Source organism: Anastrepha ludens, chromosome 6, assembly GCF_028408465.1.
Source record: "Anastrepha ludens isolate Willacy chromosome 6, idAnaLude1.1, whole genome shotgun sequence".
Classification (NCBI taxonomy): Eukaryota; Metazoa; Arthropoda; class Insecta; order Diptera; family Tephritidae; genus Anastrepha; species Anastrepha ludens.
In genome coordinates this window covers 78629410-78652175 of record NC_071502.1, presented here as the reverse complement: position 1 = coordinate 78652175, position 22766 = coordinate 78629410, and the positions used below count along the sequence as shown (strand labels likewise).

At 36.2% G+C, this 22766-nt stretch overlaps 1 protein-coding gene across 3 annotated transcripts in view; it reads left to right on the top strand.

The window, feature by feature from the left end:
- The first annotated feature begins 1302 nt into the window (after positions 1 to 1302).
- The window catches only part of LOC128865970 (sphingomyelin phosphodiesterase), a 66160-nt gene continuing 44696 nt past the window's right edge, over positions 1303 to 22766 (top strand). For all 3 annotated transcript variants that reach the window (XM_054106418.1, XM_054106417.1, XM_054106419.1), the window contains exon 1: positions 1303 to 1795. The gene's annotated coding sequence lies outside the window, so the exon portion shown is untranslated. The remainder of the gene's footprint in view (positions 1796 to 22766) is intronic.

The following is a 22766-nucleotide window of genomic DNA, read 5'->3' as shown; positions in this document are numbered from 1 at the left end:
TTCAACGTGGCCACCATCCAGCATCCGTACTGGATTGGTGGGTGTTAATTGGAATGGATTGCCTTGTAGAGGCGTTACATCTCTTCATTTCTGCGTAAAAGGGGTTAAGACCGGTGCAATAGTGTACCCGGAGTATGTCTTAAAAGGCGTGGTGAAGCAGTTGAGCAGTACTCTCTTCAATGGAGAACGTTAAATCTTCCATCATGATTCCACTCCAGCCCATAAGGCAAAAACCACCCTCTGGGGTGGCTAGAAAACAATATTCCTGGGTTCATAGCCACAGAAGATTGGCTATCTGGAAGCCCAGATCTGAATCTATTGGACTACAGTTTGTGGCCAGAGAACATGGCCTCACAGAAATTTGGGGATAATCGTTGGTTTGAGCAGCGAACCGTGCGTGCTGCAATAGCTGAATGACCTTGTTTGAAGGCTCGTGCAAAAGCAAATGGCGATCATTTCGAATGAAAAATAATTTTTTTTTAATATTTACGTGATTAAATAAGACAAATTTCATTAAAAACGTACTCTAATTTCATATCTATCATTGCCTTAACTTGTAACAGAACTTATGGTAGGACTAAGTATAATCGATATATAAACAATCAGACATAGACAAAAAGATAATTTACAAATTTATGTGAAAAAATATCTCGTATTATATTATAATTTGCACAAAATTTCTTTACCAAAACTACAGTTGCGCCTATCAAAATAAAAATAAGAACAAAAAAACAAGTAACGAACATAAAACGTAAACACCGAATTTTTATTATTAATATTATGACGTACATATAGATATATCGATGAAATTTAACTATTTAATTAAAATACTTCGCTTTCAGAAACAATGCGAATAAAAAAATTTATTTCTATCAACACACATTGAACAGGTGGTACCACTAAAGCAAAAACAACAAAATCAATGTATTATTTTTTTTTTCTTCTGGTCCCTATAATGTCAAAATCTACAATCAAAGGTTTTCAGCTTAAAATAAATTAAAAAAATTCATATAATTATTATCTAAATTGATAATTTAGAGTGATCGGAAAAGTGCAGATCAGCTGCATATTTTAAAATATTCAACTGACTTCCATGTTGTTCGCCCTGTACTAAGCTCAGTGATCTTTCAACTGTTAACCGAACAAAATACGTATCAAACTTAAATCACCCTCATGTAAAGCTCCATCATAAGCTAGAGTCGAAGCTCCAAGTTAAATCTCTACAAAGCTCCCTATTCACTTCTAGCAGCTCAATTGTGTTCCTTGGGTCTTCTACTCGTTCGCAAGAGTGCAAAACGCGTCAAACAGATTTGGTCAGTTGAGTGCGGTACTTTGTAGCAAGCGGACGTGTTTACAGTGGACGGTGGCAGTGGATTTGGACGGGTAGAGACAGCCAGACGTATTTGTTGCCGAGTGCGAGCGTGTAAATTGATACGTTTTGTCTGCTCTCGTGCGAATATATGTAGGAATGAGGAAATAAATTCAGATAACAAAAGAGAAAATCCAATACAAGTGACAATTATTTGAGGTGTTTTGCATAAAATTGTCTTAGAATACAATAACAAAGGCTAGCATAAAGTCTCAAAGAAAGAAATAGTGATTTAAGCAAGTGAGATAATCAAAGTGAAAAGGCACTGGAAAAAATACACAAGAATATAGAAAGTGACCTTTGATGGCGTGTTTATTTGGAAGCGACGGCAATTTCTGAAAGCGAAATTCGAGCCACGGTGCAGTCGACCAAATAGTGGATTCTCCTTTAATGAGCCGAAAATAAACGCAGCTAATCAAATGCAAGGTAAAGTTTTGATAAAAACAACTTGCACGCATGCGCAGTTCGCCATGTCATGCAACACTCGTACCATACAAATTTCAAGCAACTTTTTAAAGTGGCCAAATGCGAAAGAAATGCAAAAGCATCTACAAAATCAAATACAGTAATATTTGCAGCTTTCGCATACGATTCGGTGAATAAATAGTAAAAACTACGAGCTGCATTTGAATCGGCGTGCTTCGTTAATTCCTTTGCAAAACTTACATTTACTTTGAATTTGGCTATTCGGTGATTTTTTAATGTTTTTATTTGTTATTGTCTAGACTAAATGTCCTTGCGCCGCTAACGTGCCTATCTTTCACTTTTACCTGTTGGTTGTCGTGACATGTAAATAGTTGTGGTTTCACCCGCTCAGCAGCACTAATAGTCGACCAGCTGTTCACCACTAAATATATGTATCACTTATTAGACTGCAGTGTTGCCAATGCTGCGAATTTTGATATTGAATTAAATTGAAAAATACTCGTACTTGTGCTGTGCTTTGCTGTTGTTGAGCTTCAATGTGACAAAATTGTCATAAATTATTGTATCGTAAAGTGAAATGTGAAGAGAAGACGCGAACGAAACTGGTAAACAGAAAAAGAAATCGCATTCTTTGGCGTCTACTTAATTGTCTGTCGGGGCTAGCAAACAGCTCGCGATAGTCGATTGCTTAACATAACTTGCACAAGTGTGGGTCTCCGGCGCTTTGTGCTTTTCGTTTCGTTTACCGTTTTATGTTTTGCCTTCTGTTTTTCACACTGTTAATTTTGTTCCATAAGATTTCTTCGCGTTAAATTATATTTTTTGTACCATTATTGCACGAATACGCCAGTTACTTATTTACGTATCATTCATTTGTAAAAGAACGTGTGTGGAATTAATAATTGTCAATGGACATTGAAGCTTTTTCTGCATTGCCGTGTTTTCTTTGCCTTAGTTGTCATAGTTGTTAAGTTTTGTATTGGCCCAATTTGTAAATTCAAATGAATGGCGGTTGAGATTCTATAATACGTACATATGTATATAAACCATAAATTTGAATACCTTCTTGCCTATGCCATTTAATGATAGGAATAGGAAAATATATTTTTAGAATCGCGCTGAACAATTTTTGAAACTTAAATTTGCGTTTTTTTTTTTTTTTTTTCATTTATCCTAAGATGCAATAAGTCAGAAATATGTCAAAACAGAAAATGGGTACTGCAACTTACATAGGTATGTATACACATTAGGCCGGGTCGATTTGTGGGGAGGCAAAAAAATCGCCCATTGCTCTGTGAAAACCATATTCTAGGGAACAAAATAAGAAACTTTGCCGAAGGAACCATAGTACCTCTAAAACGAATTCTGATGTCCCCCAATTAGAGTCGAACTTTTTAGTTTCTTTTCTCATGTAAAGGCCAAAAATGGTGATATTTTGAAATGATTGTATGGGGAACCCCCAGGGAAGTTCCAGGGGGTGTGCCACTGGCATGGGTGGATCGGCCGTCCAAAGTTAGTGGGGTTCGGTCATACATTTGGACTCGATTGGAGCACTCTAAATGGGTCAAAGTGGGATTTTTCGTTCGACCCAAATTGGGGGACATCAGAACTCGTTTTAGAGGTATGGTTCCTTCGGCAAAGTTTCTTATTTTGATCCCTAGAATACGATTTTCACAGAGCAATGAGCGATTTTTAGATCGACCCGCCCTAATACACATTAACCCTGTGGTCATTTTATAGATTAGCATTTATGCCAGAACTCATTTATTACATATTATTCATGATTATATTTAGGTAACTTTAGGCAATTAATATAACAAAAAAAAAATTAAAACATATAAATCGAATCTATAACAAAAAGCAAATTATTAATAATTTTGAAGTGTGTGATATTTTTGAAAGAATTAAAGGATTGCTAAAATGTTCTCATCACATTCATCAAAATCACTACTTTCTTCAAAACTGTCGCTATCACTTTCGTAAAATATATTCTCTATTTCTGCCATCAGGGCGCTGTGTACCTAAAATTAGGTTCACCATAACTCTGTTGCAGCTGAACAAGAATGAGCATGAACAAATAAACAAGAATGAACCTGTTAACTATTGCATTTCAATGACGTATGAGAACGTCATGCATTCATTTGACCAAATCCGCTATCAAATGTACCCTAAGTGTTAAGAATAGTTTTTCCAATGCTCACATGTTCCGTTTTTGACTTATTTCTGGCATTTATGTTGAATTTTGTGCTTTGATGCATTAAGAGACTTATAGCAGAATTTTCTGGAAAATATTTTTATTGTACATTTTAAATCGCTATCTTCCTCTGTTATGAGTATTTTGTGTCCTCTCCCACAAAATAGGCAGAAAGACCGATGAATTGAATAGTTAGAGGGTTAAAATATTCCACAACGCGCTATTTTCCCAATGAACTGGTGAACACAACACATACATACATAACACATGGCCTAAAAAATCCCGGGCCTAACAAAGAAGACATACTTTTTTTGTTCAAAATTAGCTTAACTCATCAACGTACTTTCCATCAAGGACAGCGCAGTCATTCCAGCACCGCTCTAACATTTCAATACGACTTTAGTGGAACAATTTATCTTTTGCCTCAAAATAGGATTCAGTTTAAGCGACAACCTTTTCATTCTCTGTTTTCATTCTGTTTAGGTGCAGTACCCGCTGGGAACTGGGAACCAAATCTGGCGAATACGGTGGAAGTGGGAGCAATTCAAGTTCAATTCATGTAGTTTTGCCATTGTTTTGAATGACTTCTGACACGGTGTGTTGTCTTGATGAAACAAAGCAGTGAGCGAACGCGTCACCCACTTTGAACGGAGCTTTCTCATAGTCAAATGCTTTTGCAATATAAAGCCAACGTCCCTTAGAAAGCTTTACGATGTCAGCTAACTCACGCAACTTCACCTTTCGACCATTCAAAACGGTTTTGTGGATTTTTTTTATGTTTTCTGGTATTACCGCCTCATTTTTGACGTCCTCTGCGTTGTGAATCATCGGTGTCTCTACGTTTGAAGTCAGCAGACCATCGTTTTATTGTTGTTTCTTATGGAGCGGAGTCTCCATAACACTTTTCAAGCCATTGCTTCGACTGAACGGTATTTCTCGCCATCAAGGAACAGTTTAATAAAACGCGAAGTTCTTTGTGATCCATTGTTTTGAAAATAACAAAAGTTGCGTCACTCTTAGCACAATAACTCACGAACTATTGAATAGAATATCATGAAAATTTAGCTAATGCCATTTTAAGATTAGTACTAACTGAAAAAGAGGTGAATTCAATAAGACTAGTGCCATTTATGTGTTAGGAATAATATCTAATATTTAAGGATCACATGCCGATTTACCATAATAAATTGCAAATGGGTGAAAAATTTTAACACCCTCCTGAATTAAATTAACTTTCTAATCGCCGAGACACTAATCCTCCATACTAGAATCCATTGCTTTAACCCTGTTATTCTTTTACTAGTGTCATACTATACACTATAATTATCGCATCTCGACAGGCAATAGCAAACCTCTGAGGGCACTTTTGCATTGAAAATGCTTCTCAAATAAAACTGTCTGCCATTCAGAGGTGGCAAAACGCTGTAGGTCCTCCATTTGTGGAGCAACGCACATCACACATTGAAGGAAGAGCTCGCCTAAACAGTTAGTAGTAGATGTTACGTCAATTATATACATACATATATATATATATTTATAATCAAATTGTGAAAAACTAAAATTTGTACTTACACATACTTAAGGCCCACTGTTTTTGTAAACTATGCTAGTTTTTTGTTAACACAAACATTTTAATTAACATCTCTGAACGAGGTTTTAGCCGTAATTAAAATGCGATTACCCGTGGAAGAACAATATGTGGAAGATCTAAATTTTAGCTTAGAAATAAGTAGCTTTAAACTAAATTTGCTTAAATTTGTTTAGCTAATGCTTAGTCTGCAAGAGCAATCGGAGCAATCAATAAATAAATAAATAAAATGAAAGATTTCATAAATAAGTACACCTTCTATAGTCTGTCCACATTACATAGATTCCCTTGAGTTCAAGTAAATTTCAATATTTCGTCTGATAATTTTAGTCCTACTACTTCTTTCAAACCATCAACAAAGTTTCGTCAGATCTCTTGTGCTGATCCCTTATGCCAAATTATATTAGTGCGCCTATGTACTATAGTTGATATACGACTACAACTTTTACTTTTCACTTCTGAATATCCATAGTACAAACAAATATGTTAGCTCATTCCGGTGCCCGGTGGCAGGTGTGACAATCCAATTTACATGTCAAGGTATAATTTCTGAATTGCAATACGAAATGCTTTAAACGATCATTGTTTGCTGTGTACCAAAATAGTTTCATAAAATATTTAATTCGATTGAGTTAAAACAATATTAGTCATGTGTGGTACTGGTGTGGCGGGTTCGCAACATTGATTCGTAACAGCATTTTTCTGCTAATTATGTCTTTCACTTATTGTTTCAAAATAATTTATTGTATGCTGGAATGATTTATGGTGATTTTGCACACCTACATGCATACATATACTTGTATGTATATCTATATTGGTAATTGTTGTTTTTATATTTAAAATTCAACCGTGATTGGTATGATCAGTCATAGTAAAGTTGAGTAAGCACGAAAAAATAATCAGTTTTATTCTATTGAACGGACTTTTCAGACGAGATCCGGATAGCCATTTTTCTATGATGGTTATATGGTATAGTATATGGTTATAACATCGAAACCAAAGCCCAATCATCCCGATGGAAGAGTCGAGGAGCCAAAAGTCGATAGCAGAAAACGCCGAACACAAACATGATGTATTGCTAAAACCGTGAACAAATCTTTGAGACGACTGAACCAACATATGAGTAAAAAATAATAATAATCAAAAGTCGAATGTACGTAGCCCGCCTTATTTTTTGAACACGCGTATGGCGTAATTTAAAAAACCATAATGCAAATGGAAAATTTAAGTCTGAAGTGAATTTGCCCTGAAATCCTTAATTACTATTTTACTAGCGCCTGCAAAAGCAGCAATAATTCTCCAGCTCTAAATTTTATTAGCACTTTCGTTTAAATTAGAGTTCAGGATATCGGAATCAGAAGTTTTGATATCTGTAAGGGTATCAAGTCGAATTCCATTGGAGACGATGGATATTTGTGAAGCTTGTGCTATCATTTCAAGCACTCTAACCAATATTATGAAGCACTGCTTCACAACTTCATGTTTTCAAATAGAGTGGAAAAGGGCTATCATCATCTCTGTAACCAAAAAGAGCTATGCTACAAGTTCTAGTGATTATAGCTCTGTAAGCATTTCACCAGCCTTTCCAAAGTTGTGCGAGTCGCTGATGGAAAAGCAAATGCCATCATTTATCCAGGAATATAATTTATTTTCCCCATCGCAGTTTGGATTTAGACCTAAGTATAGCTGCTCTACGGATATGATAAAAATTACTTGATAATATAAGGCTGCAGTTGGACAACGGTGATCCATCTTTTCTTTGCCATCGGGATTTCTCTAAGGCGATTGATTTGGTAAATATTATCTTTGTTCCAAAAAGCTTAAGCACTTTTTTGGGTTTTCTGATGATTCTGCCAATCTTATGATCAGCTTTAGTGCACAAAATTCATTTTATGCATACATACATTTGGAAACTTCTTCGTATGTTAAGTTATTTTATTGTTAATGGAACACAGTTTGTTTCGAATTAGGATAAATACAGAGCTCTTATTGCACTCTATGATAAAGTCGAATTTTACACATCACTGCAAATGAATATCTGGCAGACACTGATGTAATGGTGACAGTGCAAAGGGAAGTAAATTTATATACTAGCACAAAAAAATCACATTAAGATTTCTACTTCAGTTTTTTTTATCTAAAATCGAAGACTGATGCCATAGACCAGCCAATATGCAGGGAAATAAGCCCAGTAGCGTATCCAAGGCTATTTGTATCCGCACCATATTTCCTTATTTCAAGATAACCTGCAATAACTGTAAACTGTTAAGAAATATTCCTTTTTACCTTCACTATTGAAAACACGGGTGAAACACCAAAATTAAGAAAACCATTTTTCTAATAGCGGTCGTCCCTCGGCAGCCAATGTCAAACCTCCGATTGTATTTCTGCCATGAAAAAGCTCCTCATAAAAATATTTGCCGTTCGGAGTCGGCTTGAAACTGTAGTCCCTCCATTTGTGGAAGAACATCAAGATGCATATCTCAAATAGGAGGAGGAAGTGCATCCGTCATCGTTCAGGAAGGCCGTTGAGGCCGCAGATCATTTAGCGCTACCCAGGGTGCACCACGCGGAGGCGATCTGCCCTACACCCCGTATAAAAGGAGACTATGCCGAAAAATTAGTCAAGGAGACTATATCGAAAAATAAAAAGGTTTATCCCAAATAATTAAGTAGGTTTTATTTTCGCACAGACTATTCAAACGACCCCCGTACATTAACAGATATGCACGTTTGAAAAACGGAACTATATACGCAAATATGTACATTAACGTGCCAGGGAATCTTTTCGCTCAACCTGATTTTGAACTGAATTAAGAAAATAACAATTTAATTCCAATCTCCCAATGTTATTACTGTCGTCGTTTGCAAATGATTAAGCATCACAATAGCATTTGCTGTGATTGACTATGTCCAAACATACATATGTACATACATACCTACATACAAACGTGCCAGTAAATCAATCTAATGAGTCAAGCTAAGTTGTTGCTTACAAAAAATATTTTACTTATCACAACTGATAAGAAGATCATCCAGTCAGCAAAGCAAATATGTACATTGTATGCAAATACGTTGTAAAAAATCGCTTCATGTAGGGTAAATCAAGCAAACATAATTAAAAGATTATTTTTTTTAGATTCTTGAACATACATACTCTGCAAAGAAATTGTCTTTCGAATCATTATTTCAACATTCTCTCCATGTTCTTATTTTTTTCCCCCCATCAAGTCACAGAACAGCCTTATGGTCATTTGCTTCTACTTCATTTGATGGGGTGTGTACGGTTCATTGTATGGGGTGTGTACGGTTGTGAATAAAGACTACAGTACTGTCAGAAAATTAATTGCAACTGTGAAATAGGTAGGTGGGAAAAGGGTGCAAACAAAAATCGTTATACAACGAAAATGCCATTTGTGGGACTATAAAGTACAGAGTATATTGGATTAAATTCGAATATGATGAAAAGCTGTTTGGGTGCGTATAAGGGGGGACTAACGGCTTTTGTATATACTTACGAATCTACTGCCGCAGAAACAGTAGTCTCCATTACATAAACTTCATAAAGAATTAAAAATTAAGTTTCGAAAATCGTGGAATTGTTCATATATAAGATCGATAACCCAGGATTGGCATCACTAGAATGTACCGAGCAACGAACACTTCTTCTTAATTGGCGCGATAACCGCTTATGCGATTTTGGCCGAGTTTAACAAAGCACGCCAGTCGTTTTTTTCTCGTGCTAACTGAGGCCAGTTGGACACACCAAGTGATGCGAAGTCTTCTTCACCTGATCTTTTCAACGCGAAGGTGGCCTTCCTCTGCTACCACCAGCTGGTACCATTGACCCAATGTGCAAAGACCAAAAAATCTTCCACAAAATCTTTCTCTACGGCACGCCTCATCGGATGTTGTCATCGTTCACGCTTCTGCGCCATATTTAGGGACGGGCATGATGGGAGTCTTGTAGAGTGTTGTTTTCGTTAGTCGAGAGTGGACTTCACTACTCAATTGCCTACTTAGTGCAAAGTAGCATTTATTGGCAAGAGAGATTCTACATTGGATTTCAACGCTGGCATTGTTATCGGTGTTGATGCTGGTTCCTAAATATACGAAGTCTTTTGCAACCTCGAAACCATAACTGTCAACAGTGACGTGGGTGCCGATATGCGAGTGCGCCGACTCATTGTTTGATGACAGGACGTACTTCGTTTTTGCTTCTTTATCCAGTTTGGAGAAGGCAGAACTAACAGCGCGGTTGTTAAGGCTGATGATGTCAATATCATCGGCATGCGCCAACAATTGTACGCTCTTATAAAATGTTGTGCATGAGCGATTAAGTTCTGCGGCTCGTACCATCCTCTCCAACATCAGGTTAAAGAAGTCATACGACAGCGAGTCACCCTATCTGAAACCTCGTTTGGTATCAAACGGCTCGGAGAGGTCCTTCTCAATTCTGACGCCGCTGCTCGTATTGAACAACGTCACCTTGCATAGCAGTATTAGTTTTGCGGGGATACCAAATTCAAACATCGCGACATACAGGTAACTCCTTACCGTACTGTCGAATGCAGCTTTGAAATCATCGAAAAGAGGGCGTGTGTCGATTCTCCTTTCATGGGTCTTTTCCAAGATTTGGTGTATTGTAAATATTTGGTCGATGGTAGACTTTCCAGGTCTAAAGCCACACTGATAAGGTCCAATCAGTTGGTTGACGGTTGGCTTCAGCCTTCCACACAATACACTAGCTAGAACCTTATAGGCGATATTTAGAGGACTAATCCCGCGGTAATTGGCACAGATTGCAGGATTGTCCTTCTTATGGATTGGAGCAACGAATACTACCGATTACGTATTGTGGCTGGTCTAATGAATTGTAAATCATCACAGGTATTTGGTGAATTTTATGATAGTTTAGATAGAGTTTCGACAATCTAGAACTGGGGCTTTAGAATAATTTAATATTTATTATAAATATGGAAAACCATTTTTATTATAAATAAAATAAATTCATGTGTTTTTAGCAAATCAACATTCGGCCCATTAATTTGCAATACGTAACTTGTACTACTAGTGAAATTGCACACCTAAACCTACAACAAGAATGCACTATTTTCAATGTTGTTTTGATAATATATATAATAACTTTAATACTTCAGTTTATGGCGTAAGATAATTACGGCCCTTTCGAATGCGTGCATAAAAATACCGCCTTGAAACGCTTCACCTACTTTTCACTCATTTTTGTTTGGTTGCGTTTACAGGAAAGTTTCGCACGACACTAACCTGAGTTAGCACTGGAGTCGTAGTCCTTGAGTGAGAGTATTATGCAGCAAAGAGCAGAACGAAATATATCTTGAAGTTAAGGGGAAAAACCGGTTCTTTTCTTCTAACACATACTGTATATACTAGATATTTGCACAAATAAACAGGATTTTCATTAATATTGAGAACTACAATACGATAAATGTGAAAATACGAATTTTGCTATACAATTTTGCTATTCAAATAGATTTAAAAAAGTAAGAAATTTTAGCTTGGCGAGTTTTTGCTTTTATTTCAATATCTGGGAGTTGTATTCGAAGATCAGTAACCAATTCAACACCTTCGAGATAGTTGTGATATAAAGGAAAACTTTTACCTTTCTTATAGCTAAATAACACTCTTTATACGAAGTTAACTTGTCAATCTCAAATTATGGTTCATCTTCAGATGAGTTGGCCAGCGATTCTTGAGAAACAATTACGATTTTATTTGAAAAATGTATAAATTATGCAATTATTAATCTGTGAAATACCCAAATAATATCATAATATCTCGATTCGGACTCCTTTTTACTGGAGGAACAGTCTCCAACGTCAATCGTTAGCAAAGCTCTGCAACACACTCCCATTACGCTCCTTACAACGCTTTTGTCCGAAAAATTCGAATTTTTTCACTTTGAGCTTTATTTAAATTTTACTCACTTAATAAAAGAAAATGGAATTAGCTGCGATTTTCAATGTTATTTATTAAATACTAAATTTATTTATTATTTATTAGTACTAAATAACTTACATGTTTAAACAATATTGTTCGCCTCTTAAAACCAAGTGAATGATTATTGTGAAAATGGCCACTATTTGCGCCCGCAATTTACATATGTTGCCGACAAGGGTATTTATGGTTGATAATAGGTCCCTCCATCCATTTGTGGAACAACATCAAGACGCACACCACAAATAGGAGGAGGAGCTCGGCCAAACACCTAACAGAAGTGTACGCGCCAATTATTTATTTTTTTTTTTTAATAAGGCACAAATCAGATGATAAAACAACTGGTGATTCGCCTTGGAACGTGCGATGCGCTAACTGCTGTTTATAAGATAGGGGCGATCTCCTGTTCATGACGAGAAAGTCTTCGGCCTTTTTAAAACAACGAAATTTTTAAGTAAGAATGAAGAATTGGAAATATATGTGTATTCTGGTTTTAATATTACATGGTAATAATTAAATATGTTGTTCTTGGAATTTTTCGCTATTATTTAAAATGCAGAGAAGAAAGATCAAGTCATAAAATGTTTACACTCCATCCTAATGTACATACATAGTTGACCATGGAAACAGCTAGAACGTTTGTTCTACAAGAGTAGCAAGTTACTGGCAAGCGTTTTCACATATTGCTAGATTTGTTTTTGATGCAGTCGATGTTTATTTGGAAGTTTGACTTCTTTTTATAGCCATTTTTGTTATAGTTGTTTTGCATAAATGCAAATAAGAAACAATTATTAATGAATACTTGCGTACTTTGCTCAGCGTAATATAGCAGGCGAAGCTGTCACCGCTGTTACGAATGTGAATTTTTCTAGCATCGTCTTTATCCAAGAATGTTATGCAGGATATAAATTTATATATATAGATAATTGGCGCGTACACCCTTTTTGGGTGTTTGGCCGAGCACCTCCTCCTATTTGTGGTATGCGTCTTGATGTTGTTCTATAAATGGAGGGACCTACAGTTTCAAGCCGACTCCGATCGGCAGATATTTTTTATGAAGAGCTTTTTCATGGCAGAAATACACTCGGAGGTTTGCCATTGCCTGTCGAGTGGCGACCGCTATTAGAAAAATCTTATTCTTAAATTTGGTGTTTCCCCAAGATTCGAACCTACGTTCTCTCTGTGAATTCCGAATGGTAGTCAGGCACCAACCCATTCGGCTACGGCGGCCGAATATAAATTTACCCAGACTTATTTGGATTTTTAAGAGTAATTTTGCTCTGATGTAATTTTAGATGCACTGTGAGAGAAAACTAAGGACAACGTGTGAAAATTGCGAACTTTTGTAAAGCAAACAGATTAAAAGTTAGCTTTTGTCAATGTAGCCACTTTTTAAATAACACCTGGTTCTATATAGCCTTACCACGTTAAGCGCACCATTCTGTATTCTCTCAACCGTGATATTTATTCGCCAAATTAGAAGTGTTGAAAATACAATGAAAGTAATTATTGAATTTAGATTAGTCACAATACACACACGTACAAAACGAGGTGTGTTCAAAAAGTATCGAGAATTTTGTGTTTTTCAAAAATTATTTATTAATTCATTAATATCTATTTTGTCCCCTTCAAATTAATCCCCATGAGATATTATGCACTTGTGCCAACGTTTTTTCCAATCTTCGAAGCACTTCAAAAATAATTTTTTTTTTATCTTGTTCAGCTCCTCCTTCGATGCCGACTTTATCTCGTCAATCGTAGCTTAGCCTCGACCTTTCATGGGTCTCTTCAGTTTCGGGAACAAGAAAAAGTCACAGGGGGCCAGATCTGGGGAATACGGTGGCTGCGGCATCATTAGTGTGTTGTTTTTGGCCAAAAAGTCGCGCGTTATCGTGATGCAAGAGCCAATTTTTGTTCTTCCAAAAATCCGGGCGTTTAACTTGCAGGTATTATTCCTTAGTGATCGTTTTTTCCTGTGCCAAGAACTCATGATGTACAACGCCCCTGCAATCGAAGAAAACGGTAAGCAAAACTTTTATATTCGACCGAACTTGGCGCGCTTTTTTGGTCTTGACTGAGATGACTGAGCTTTGGTTTCCACGTCATTACCATAAACCCACGTCACCAGTTAAGACCCTCTGGAGCAAATTTGGGTCGTCGCGGACATGCGATGTTGCTTTTGGTTGAAATTGAGCAGTTTTGGTACGAATTTTGCGGCGACCCGTCTCATTCCCAAACCATTGAAAAAATTCGAATGGCACGAGCCTATCGATATGTCTAGGTCCTCAGTAACTTCTCTAACGGTGATTCGATGATTGCGCAATACCATTTTCTTCACTTCATTAATTTTTTCGTCTGTTGAAGTGCTCGGGCGTCTGGCACGCTTTTCGTCGTTCACATCTTCTCGACCTTCTGAGAACATTTTGTGGCACCGATAAACGTTGCTTGGTCCACAGGAGCTTCTCCGTATGACACAGTCAACATTCGGAATGCATCCGCGCACTTAATCTCGTTTTTCACACAAAATTTGATATAGGTTCTTGATCTATTTTTTTGAATAGGTAAAAATCGAAGACGAGCAAGCAAAGCAGCTGTCAGCAATTAACTGTACATTCAAAATGGCCGAACTCGTCGGCATGAGTGAAAGACATGAGTACCAACATATTGCCACAAAAAAATCGAAATTCGAATATACGTAACCCGCGAAAATTCAAAATTTGCGGTACTTTTTGAACACACCTCTTATGGATAAACGAATAGACAATAGATTTTTTGAGTAATTTGTTTAAAATAACTTTTCAATGGTCTAGAACCCAGATAAGCTACGTGTAAAATTATTCTAATGAACTAAGCAAAAGTAAAAGGATCCGGTTATGCAATCCAGTAGCATAAATTGGACAAAAGTGAGAGCAAATATTGAGTGGTTACCGAGAAAAATAGATTTTCAAAATTTTGATTTTTTTTTTGTACGAGTATTTTTTTCTTCGAATTGTAACTAAGTAAAATTTAAATTTTTTTCAATTACGAAATGTTTTACTTTTTTAATTATTCTCAGTTGAAAGCTTGATTTTTTTCTTTTATTGATTTTTAAAAGCATTCTTACACCACTTTGCGGTGTAATGGATCAACGTACAATTGTTAGAACTTAGTTGCTTCTCTGAATTGTTAGTTCAATAATTATCGGCCTAAGAAAAAAGAAAATGCATTTTTCATTACTACTTTTTCCGTGCTTTCCGGTGTAATTTTTTTTCCTCAAACTTTACTGTCTTTGAATAATTAAATTTATAGAGTTTTAAAAAGTAAAATTTGCTATTTTATGGTCAAATAAGAATGTGTATATAACCTTGATTTTGTCATACCATTAACAAAATCCATTCGACTTCAGCTCATTATTAAAATTTAAAAATTTAGTGTAGTTTTGGAGGTATAGAACTTTTTTCAAAGATCACATAAAAAATCTATGAATCGTTTTCAATATTTTTCCTTATTAGCTTCCAGCGTCATACAAAAACCATCCGATCAAATTTTTGTATAAAGCCTTAAATGTTAGCTTCCAAATCGTTAATCTTAATTTGTTTATCGGAAAAGACCTGCATTATGAAGTATTTTTAGGAAAAGTACAATTCATAGGCCACCTGCTGCAGATTTGATTTAATTTCCAGTATACAAACAACACCCAACCCTGACTTTGTCAATAGGTAAAAGCCTCGTGACGATTGTCGGCAATTTTGCTACTCCACGCACCCATTATCCAAAAATGGATTTGACTGTAGCGCTATAAAAATAGTCCATTATCTTTTAAGGTTTAACAATTCCAATTTCTGTTGACCAGTGAACCCGATTTGCTCCATATTCATTAATTTACATAATTACATATTCACTCAAAGAAATTTTTTGTTTTTGTCTTTGATTAATGCACAATTTATGTAAATACCTATGGCATTCAATAGATATTTATACGCCTAGGTAAATAATTACATACATATATACACGTATAAAGGGTACTTTTAGAGAAACTTAAGCACAGGAGCTTAAATGAAAATAAAACACAGATACATTTTTTTAATACCCACGGAATCGGCTCTATTTGTCAAATAATTGTATGGCATTAATGTTTGAATAATATTTTGAGCATTTGGTAATCTGGAGGACCAATTCTCACACGTTTTTCGCAGTATACATCAAATACTAACTTCCGAGTACTCAATGATTTGAACAATGAAACAAACAATTTGCTTCAATACTCGTGTAACAATAAGTAAACTGAAAATATTTTGAAATTTGTTATGTGAAATATCTTTGATTCTTTTTATCCATTAAACATTTTAGCTTACTAAGATATATGTAGCGCAAGACAGATGGAGGTCTGTCTCATCGTGTGCCATTTCAAAAGCACTGTGGCCTCAATACGACATAAACAGAACGCTTAAGGTGATGGGAACCCCCCGCCATTCAATTTCCAAACTCATCGCGGTGATCACTGGCCACTGGGTGATCGGCACTCACGCGGAGAAGCTTGGAATTCCGTACAACCCCCAATTGCAGAAGCTGTGGGGATCCTACAGAGAAAGAGACTGTGGTACACTTTCTCTGCAGATGTCCGGCTTTGGCGGCTAGGCGCTTGAGATTCCTCAGCGTTCCCTTTGGGGATGACTTGACGAAATTCTCCAGCCTAGATCCCTTTTCTCTCCTCCGCTACATCAACAACACTGGATGGCTGTAGACGGTCTTATCTCCTCCATTAATCCTTTCACAGGTAGTGGCCCACTCTATGGTATCAAAACGGCACGTAAGTGCTACTTGTAGCATACCTGGGGTACTCTTGCCATCTTACCTACCTACCTAAGATATATGTTTGTAATTAAAAACAATTTTTTTGGGGAAAACTTTTTTTCATAATTTTTTATTCGAGGGGTAATGGTTTTCATTCTATCAAACTAAAATAAATATAGAGAAATGTTAATGTAATTTTAAATTTAAATATTTATCCAGTTTACTTCTTAAATGTACACAAATAAATCTATTTTCAGAAAAATGTAGGTTAATGTCTAAAATATCTATCTCACTTAACATTTAATCGCTCAAATGTTGCTCCGTGGGGGTCAATTCATGACGAATCGCCAAGTCCACTAAAACATCTAAAAGCATTCAAATCGGCTGCCACTAAAAACAATTTTGCAAATTTTAATTTATAGTAACCGCCTCTAAGAAAGCACCCTTTATATGTATGTACCCATTTATTTACCGTTTTGTACACTTTTGGCATTGTCACAGATTCTAATTTAAAACCCAGTAGCTTGCATTTCATCTTTTGTTTATAGGTACAAGTCTGAATAGAAGCACTGAAACATATACATACGCACATTCATATGGTAGTTCGCAAACTATTATTTAGACATACTAACAAGCCCATACATCAATTGAATTGAGGAATTTTTCAAAGGTATTTGAAACAATGCGCCTGAACTCGTTGCTATCTTTATGGCCAAGGAAGGTCTAGAGTTTTTTTTTTTCAAATGGTGCTTATTAAGAGCTCAGCTAGTTTAGATGTAATTTAAGTAACTTAACTTAACTTAACATTTAACCCAAGCTGTTATACTTAAGGAACTCTATGTTAGCGGTTAGTTAATACTTAACTTTGAGAGAAGCGGCCTTGCCCTACCTTCGATTGTATAATTCTTCAAATAGAAATTTTCCTTTAAATAATTTATTTGATGTCCAACTGTTGAACAGATGTAACAAACAGGTGAAAAAATGTGATGATAAAAATAAATAATTGCCTTGTTGAGTAATCGATTCCAATTTCATAAGTTAAATTAAATTTAGTTAAGTTAAGATAAGTTTAGTTGAATGGGGTCTGACCTAACCGAAGTAGTATTTAAATCTACTATTTCTATTAATTCAATCATATTGACAAATAAGGAATTCTTATAAAAATGATTCAGTTTAATAAAGATCGAACAAGTTATGGTATTGTAGATACTCGTACACAAATATGTGATCTCTAATTTTCATAGCAAGATTTTGCAGTACATCCTTATGATTTAACTTTTTTTTTGCCTGATGAGGCAGTTTAAATTGCCTGATGCATCATCAAAGCTCCGGTTGCAGCAATGCTATGCCCAGAGAGTAAAAAATTCCACCTCGCATTACTTCAGAGTAACGTTCCATCTTCCTTCCTGCCTTCGTCCAGGTCCTGCCTTTTCATCAGGAGAATTTTTCCCGCGAAATCACTGATGATCTCCCACGTTTCCTCGCTGCTTAGCATCTTGTCGATTACATTTTCAGGGGTTATATGACCAACTGGATTCTCTAACGTTCGAAGTTCTTGTTCCGAACGTATGCATTGGAAGAATTTGTGCTCAGCGTAATCTTCGGTAGCATCCCCGTATATGCCTGTGGGGTGTTCACTTTTCCGAATTTTGAACAGGTATTTCTGAAAATATCCGTTCCCCGAAAACATTTGGTTGTATAAAAATTGGCCTCACCAAAGTTCCTGCTGTATCATGTGGCGACGTCTTTTATTAGCCTAGCCGCCCATCTGCCGCGTGTTTCGTTAATATAGCGGTCTTGCCATAGCCTTAGAGTTCCATCCCTTATTTCGGGCACTGCAGTTTTGTTTCTTTCATTCCCTTCTTCTTTAATGCCCATATCTTTTTCCTCTCAAAAGCTTGTAGTCTATCGGTATTGAACCGCTGGCCCTGATACTAGGCGATAGGTGGGCACAACTCTCGTTGCAACAATGTAAGAGCTAAGAGCGTATAAGGGAACGGAGAGCGTGATAGCCATCATTATTTCCCGCTTCGTTTGGGTTGGACCCCCTATGTTTACCATCATCTACTGAGTAGGGATGCCATCTTAGCGGCTTTCTGTTATGCTAGGGTACTTTAAAACCTTTTTTGTGGTTAGCGTATTTGAGCATATTTGCATGCTAACTTCTAACGGGCTGTGCTTTTTAGTTAAAAGTATTAGCTCCATTTTCTCAATGACTAATTTGAGGCCACGTGAATCTAGCCATATTTGTGTTCGTATCATTACTTGGTTAAGTTTTCCACGATGGCAGTAGTCATCTGTGTATCCGATTAGAAAGGTACTATGGGGCACTTCTATATTGAGTATCTCGTCATAACTAATGTTCCACAAGTCGGACCGATAATTGATCCTTGTGCCGTTCCGGATGTGACGTATATACAACGAGAACCCTCTGCGCTTTGATAAACGAGTTTGCGGTCTCGTAAGTAATTCCGCATTATGCTCTATAGGTATGCCGGAATTTTGAACCGGAAAGCGTTCCTTACATCTAAAGTAGCAAGGAGGACTATGCTTCTGGATTGAATACTGCCCTGTTGAGCTGTTCCTTCACTGAGTTTGGACTACCCTTATTGTAGACTGTCCTGGTAACCCTGTATGTTTTTCTTTTACCTAGAAATCAGCTATACAACATATTATTAAAATTCTCTTGCTTTATTAAACTGACATCGCCAAACAGCTGATTTTATGATTTTATTTGCAGGTGAAAAAGGATGCAACAGCAGGCATACATATACGAATATAATTTATTCCTTTTTTCATTTGAATATCCATTAATTTGATAATGCGATAATGACGAATTTATAATATTCCATTTTAAACTACTAACGTAACCAAGTAAAGCAAGATTCAGAGGTAGAACAGGTCGAATGGCATTAGAATACAATCGATTTATTTAAAGAGGCCTGTTCATGCCAAATCAATATTCTATAAGACCATGGCAATAAAAATAGTTTATCCAAATCTAAACGCTTTCATGAGGAAATAAATATCAACCACTATTTCAGATTTGGTTCATTGAAAAAATAAAATTTGTCTACTTCCGTGATTACCTGATTAATTATTGAGCCGATTAATTATAAATAAAACTGTAAAGTATTAATTAAAGTGATGAAAGATTAATTCATTTCTTATATTGGATTTACTCGGGAATTGAATATTTATACGGCTCATTGATGGTGAATATTGACACATACATACTTACGAGTTAATGTACAGGCTATTCGCTGCCGTTCAACTTGGCATTTGCTCTCGAATGTTTTACTGTTACTTTATTGTGCGTGTGCGCGACTATGCGCAAAGGTGAATGTGCTCATAAAATAAAAATCTCGCATTTTCTTATCAACTCATTTTCTTCGTAACTTACAAAATGTATACAAACGTTCATATGTATGAAAATAGTTTTTGCGTAAGTTTTTCTTTGTACAGTCCAAATTTATTTGTGGTCAGAGAATGGAATTTATGAATATTTTTATAATGGCTTATCAATTTTAAATACAAAGTTTTTTTTTCTTTAATAGATATTTCTAATGGGTCTATGCGTCACTACCTTTCGGTAGCGTCCGATATCGAAACTCACTATGGCCATGAAACACCAAAGCATAAAAAAGTTGTTTCTAAAAGCGGCCACCCCTCGAGAAGCAATGGCAAACTTTCGATTTATTTCTGCCATGGGAAAACTGTTCTACTGGTGGAAAACACCACAAATTGGAGAAGAGCTTGGCCAAATAACTAATATATACATATGCTTGTATTTTTTTGAATTGGTATTTGAAGTTCTTTTCTGTGTGACTGTTTTGAATTTATATATATTTGAAATACAGGCACAACTCTACACTTTATGCGATTTTTATTAAAAAACCGGAACTTCCGTGTAACATTATCTGCAACTCTGCGATAGTTTCGGCAAAAGTTTATACATTTTAACCACTTGGAATCCAAAACTATAAAAATGTGAAAAAAATTAATTATTTTGTAATTTGAGGGGTGCCTTTTATATTTCGGGATTTGGCAACCCTGGTGTTGCAATCTGGCAACTGACAGCTGTATTGCAAAGTTTGACATAGTTTGGCTTTTACGTACTCAGAACGTTTTGAAATACCAGCGCTATTTGTGTCCAAAAATGGAATTAAATCGTGAACATTTTCGCGCGATTATTTTTTACAACTTTCGACGTGGATTAACTCAGCAACATTGCATGGATAAACTTAATTCATTTTTTGGCGATGAAGCTCCATCAAGGACCAGTGCTTATCGATGGTATGGTGAATTCAATCGTGGTCGTAGTTCACTCCAAGACGAATTTCGTGAAGGTCGTCCAAAATCAGTTGTTGTTCCGAAAACCATTGATGCTGTGCGCGAACTGATATTGCAAGATCGTAATCTGACCTATCGTGAGATTGAGACAATCTTAGGCATTAGTGGGACCAGCATACATTCAATATTGCATAAAGATTTGACTGTCAAAAAAATTTGTTCGCGTTGGATCCCACACAATTTGTCAATCGCTCAAAAAAAGGCTCGTGTCGATTGGTCGAAGGAAATGCTCAAAAAATACGATCGCGGGGCTTCGAAACACGTCTACGACATCGTGGCAGGTAATGAATCATGGATTTACGCGTATGAGCCCGAAAGTAAACAGCAGTCGACTGTATGGGTGTTTCAAGATGAGCCAAATCCAACAAAAGTTGTTCGCGCACGAAGCACTTCCAAGCAAATGGTCGCCTGTTTTTTCGGAAAAACTGGACATGTCGCAACCGTACCACTAGAACAACGCAGAACAGTAAATTCTGAGTGGTACTTGTACACAACCATTTGTTTGCCAGTTGTCTTCCAAGAAATTAGGAAAACCAATCGCCAAAGACGGATCACTCTTCACCAGGACAATGCGAGCTCTCACACATCGGCTCAAACAACTGCATTTTTGAGCACCCAAAACATTGAATTAATGGGTCATCCGCCGTGTAGTCCTGACTTGGCACCGAATGACTTCTTTTTATTCCCGTACGTAAAAAACAAACTGAGAGGTCAACGTTTTTCGACACCTGAAGAAGCGGTTGCGGTATTTAGAATGCATGTTTTGGAGGTACCTCATTCAGAGTGGCAAAAGTGCTTCGACAATTGGTTCAAACGCATGCAAAAGTGTATAGATCTTCATGGAGAATATTTTGAAAAACAGTAAAGTGAGTTTCGATGATTAAAATTTGTTTTTGTTCTCTAATCCAGACATATAAAAGGCACCCCTCGTATAACTCATATTTTGGTGTGGCATTACCGTCAAAATGAGTTAAAACATCAAATGTGATGAGGATTATAAAGCTTTAAAACAATGATTTTATTTAGTGTAACATAATAATACACCACACAAAATATTATCACAATACACATTGCACATTCACATTTAATTGCGCATTCTCAAACTTGCGCCTATTGGCGATCTGCATACTAATTCTACCAATAGTGTGTCACAGAAATGCTAATTTTGTATAAAGTAACTAAAATATTTTATTACATTAAAAAAAAGAATTACTTAGAAGTTTTCTTGAGGGATTTTTTAAGGTTTGTTACAGAAGTGTTACACGGGTCTACCAAGTATTAAAATTAAACCCACTATAAGTTCTTTGTACAATTCGTTCAACTGCCATTATTATATTACCTTTTAAAAAGATCCACCCTTCCAAGGCATTTAATGGCAAATAGATAGCAATACTAAAAATACTCATTTTTAGAAGTCGTTTTTATTTTTTAGCATAACTATGCATATTTTAGCTAATTTTCGCAAAATTAGCACCTTCTCAGATCATGTTTGTATAATTTCTACATAATACCTTCCAATTGCCTTTCACTTGAGTACACCACCCGCCATTTTTTGTGGCACCTTTTTTTTCAACGAATTTTTTGCTTCTTTCCCACATTTAGAAATGCACGGAGCACAAACATAGCGTGCGCGTGTCTCGCTATATCTCCACATAATACCAAAATTCTTTCAACGCTTATCGCACCAAAAACTTTCATTTTCATTTCGTGTTATTTTTCCACTTAATCATGGTCTTGGTAATTACTTTCCTATGTAAATTTCATAACTTTACTATGATTTACGGCAACATCCGATGTAATATACAAAAGCTAATAAAAATTCTCCTTGTGTAATCGGACACCAATTTGTTACATTCAATAGCCACAACAACGACTTGTCTGAGTCTGGCTTAACGCTTAACACCAACATGAAAACTTCATTTTCTTCTTCGCCTCTCCGCCACCATCTGCGCTCTGTTGTTGCTTTTATAGCACTAAGTAGCCTAGTGGCTTTATCACTGTCTGCTGTGACTCCAGTCAGTTATATTTAGTATTTCATACCATTAAATACATTTAGCACATTTTCCCTTTTCATTGCCTATTCCCGC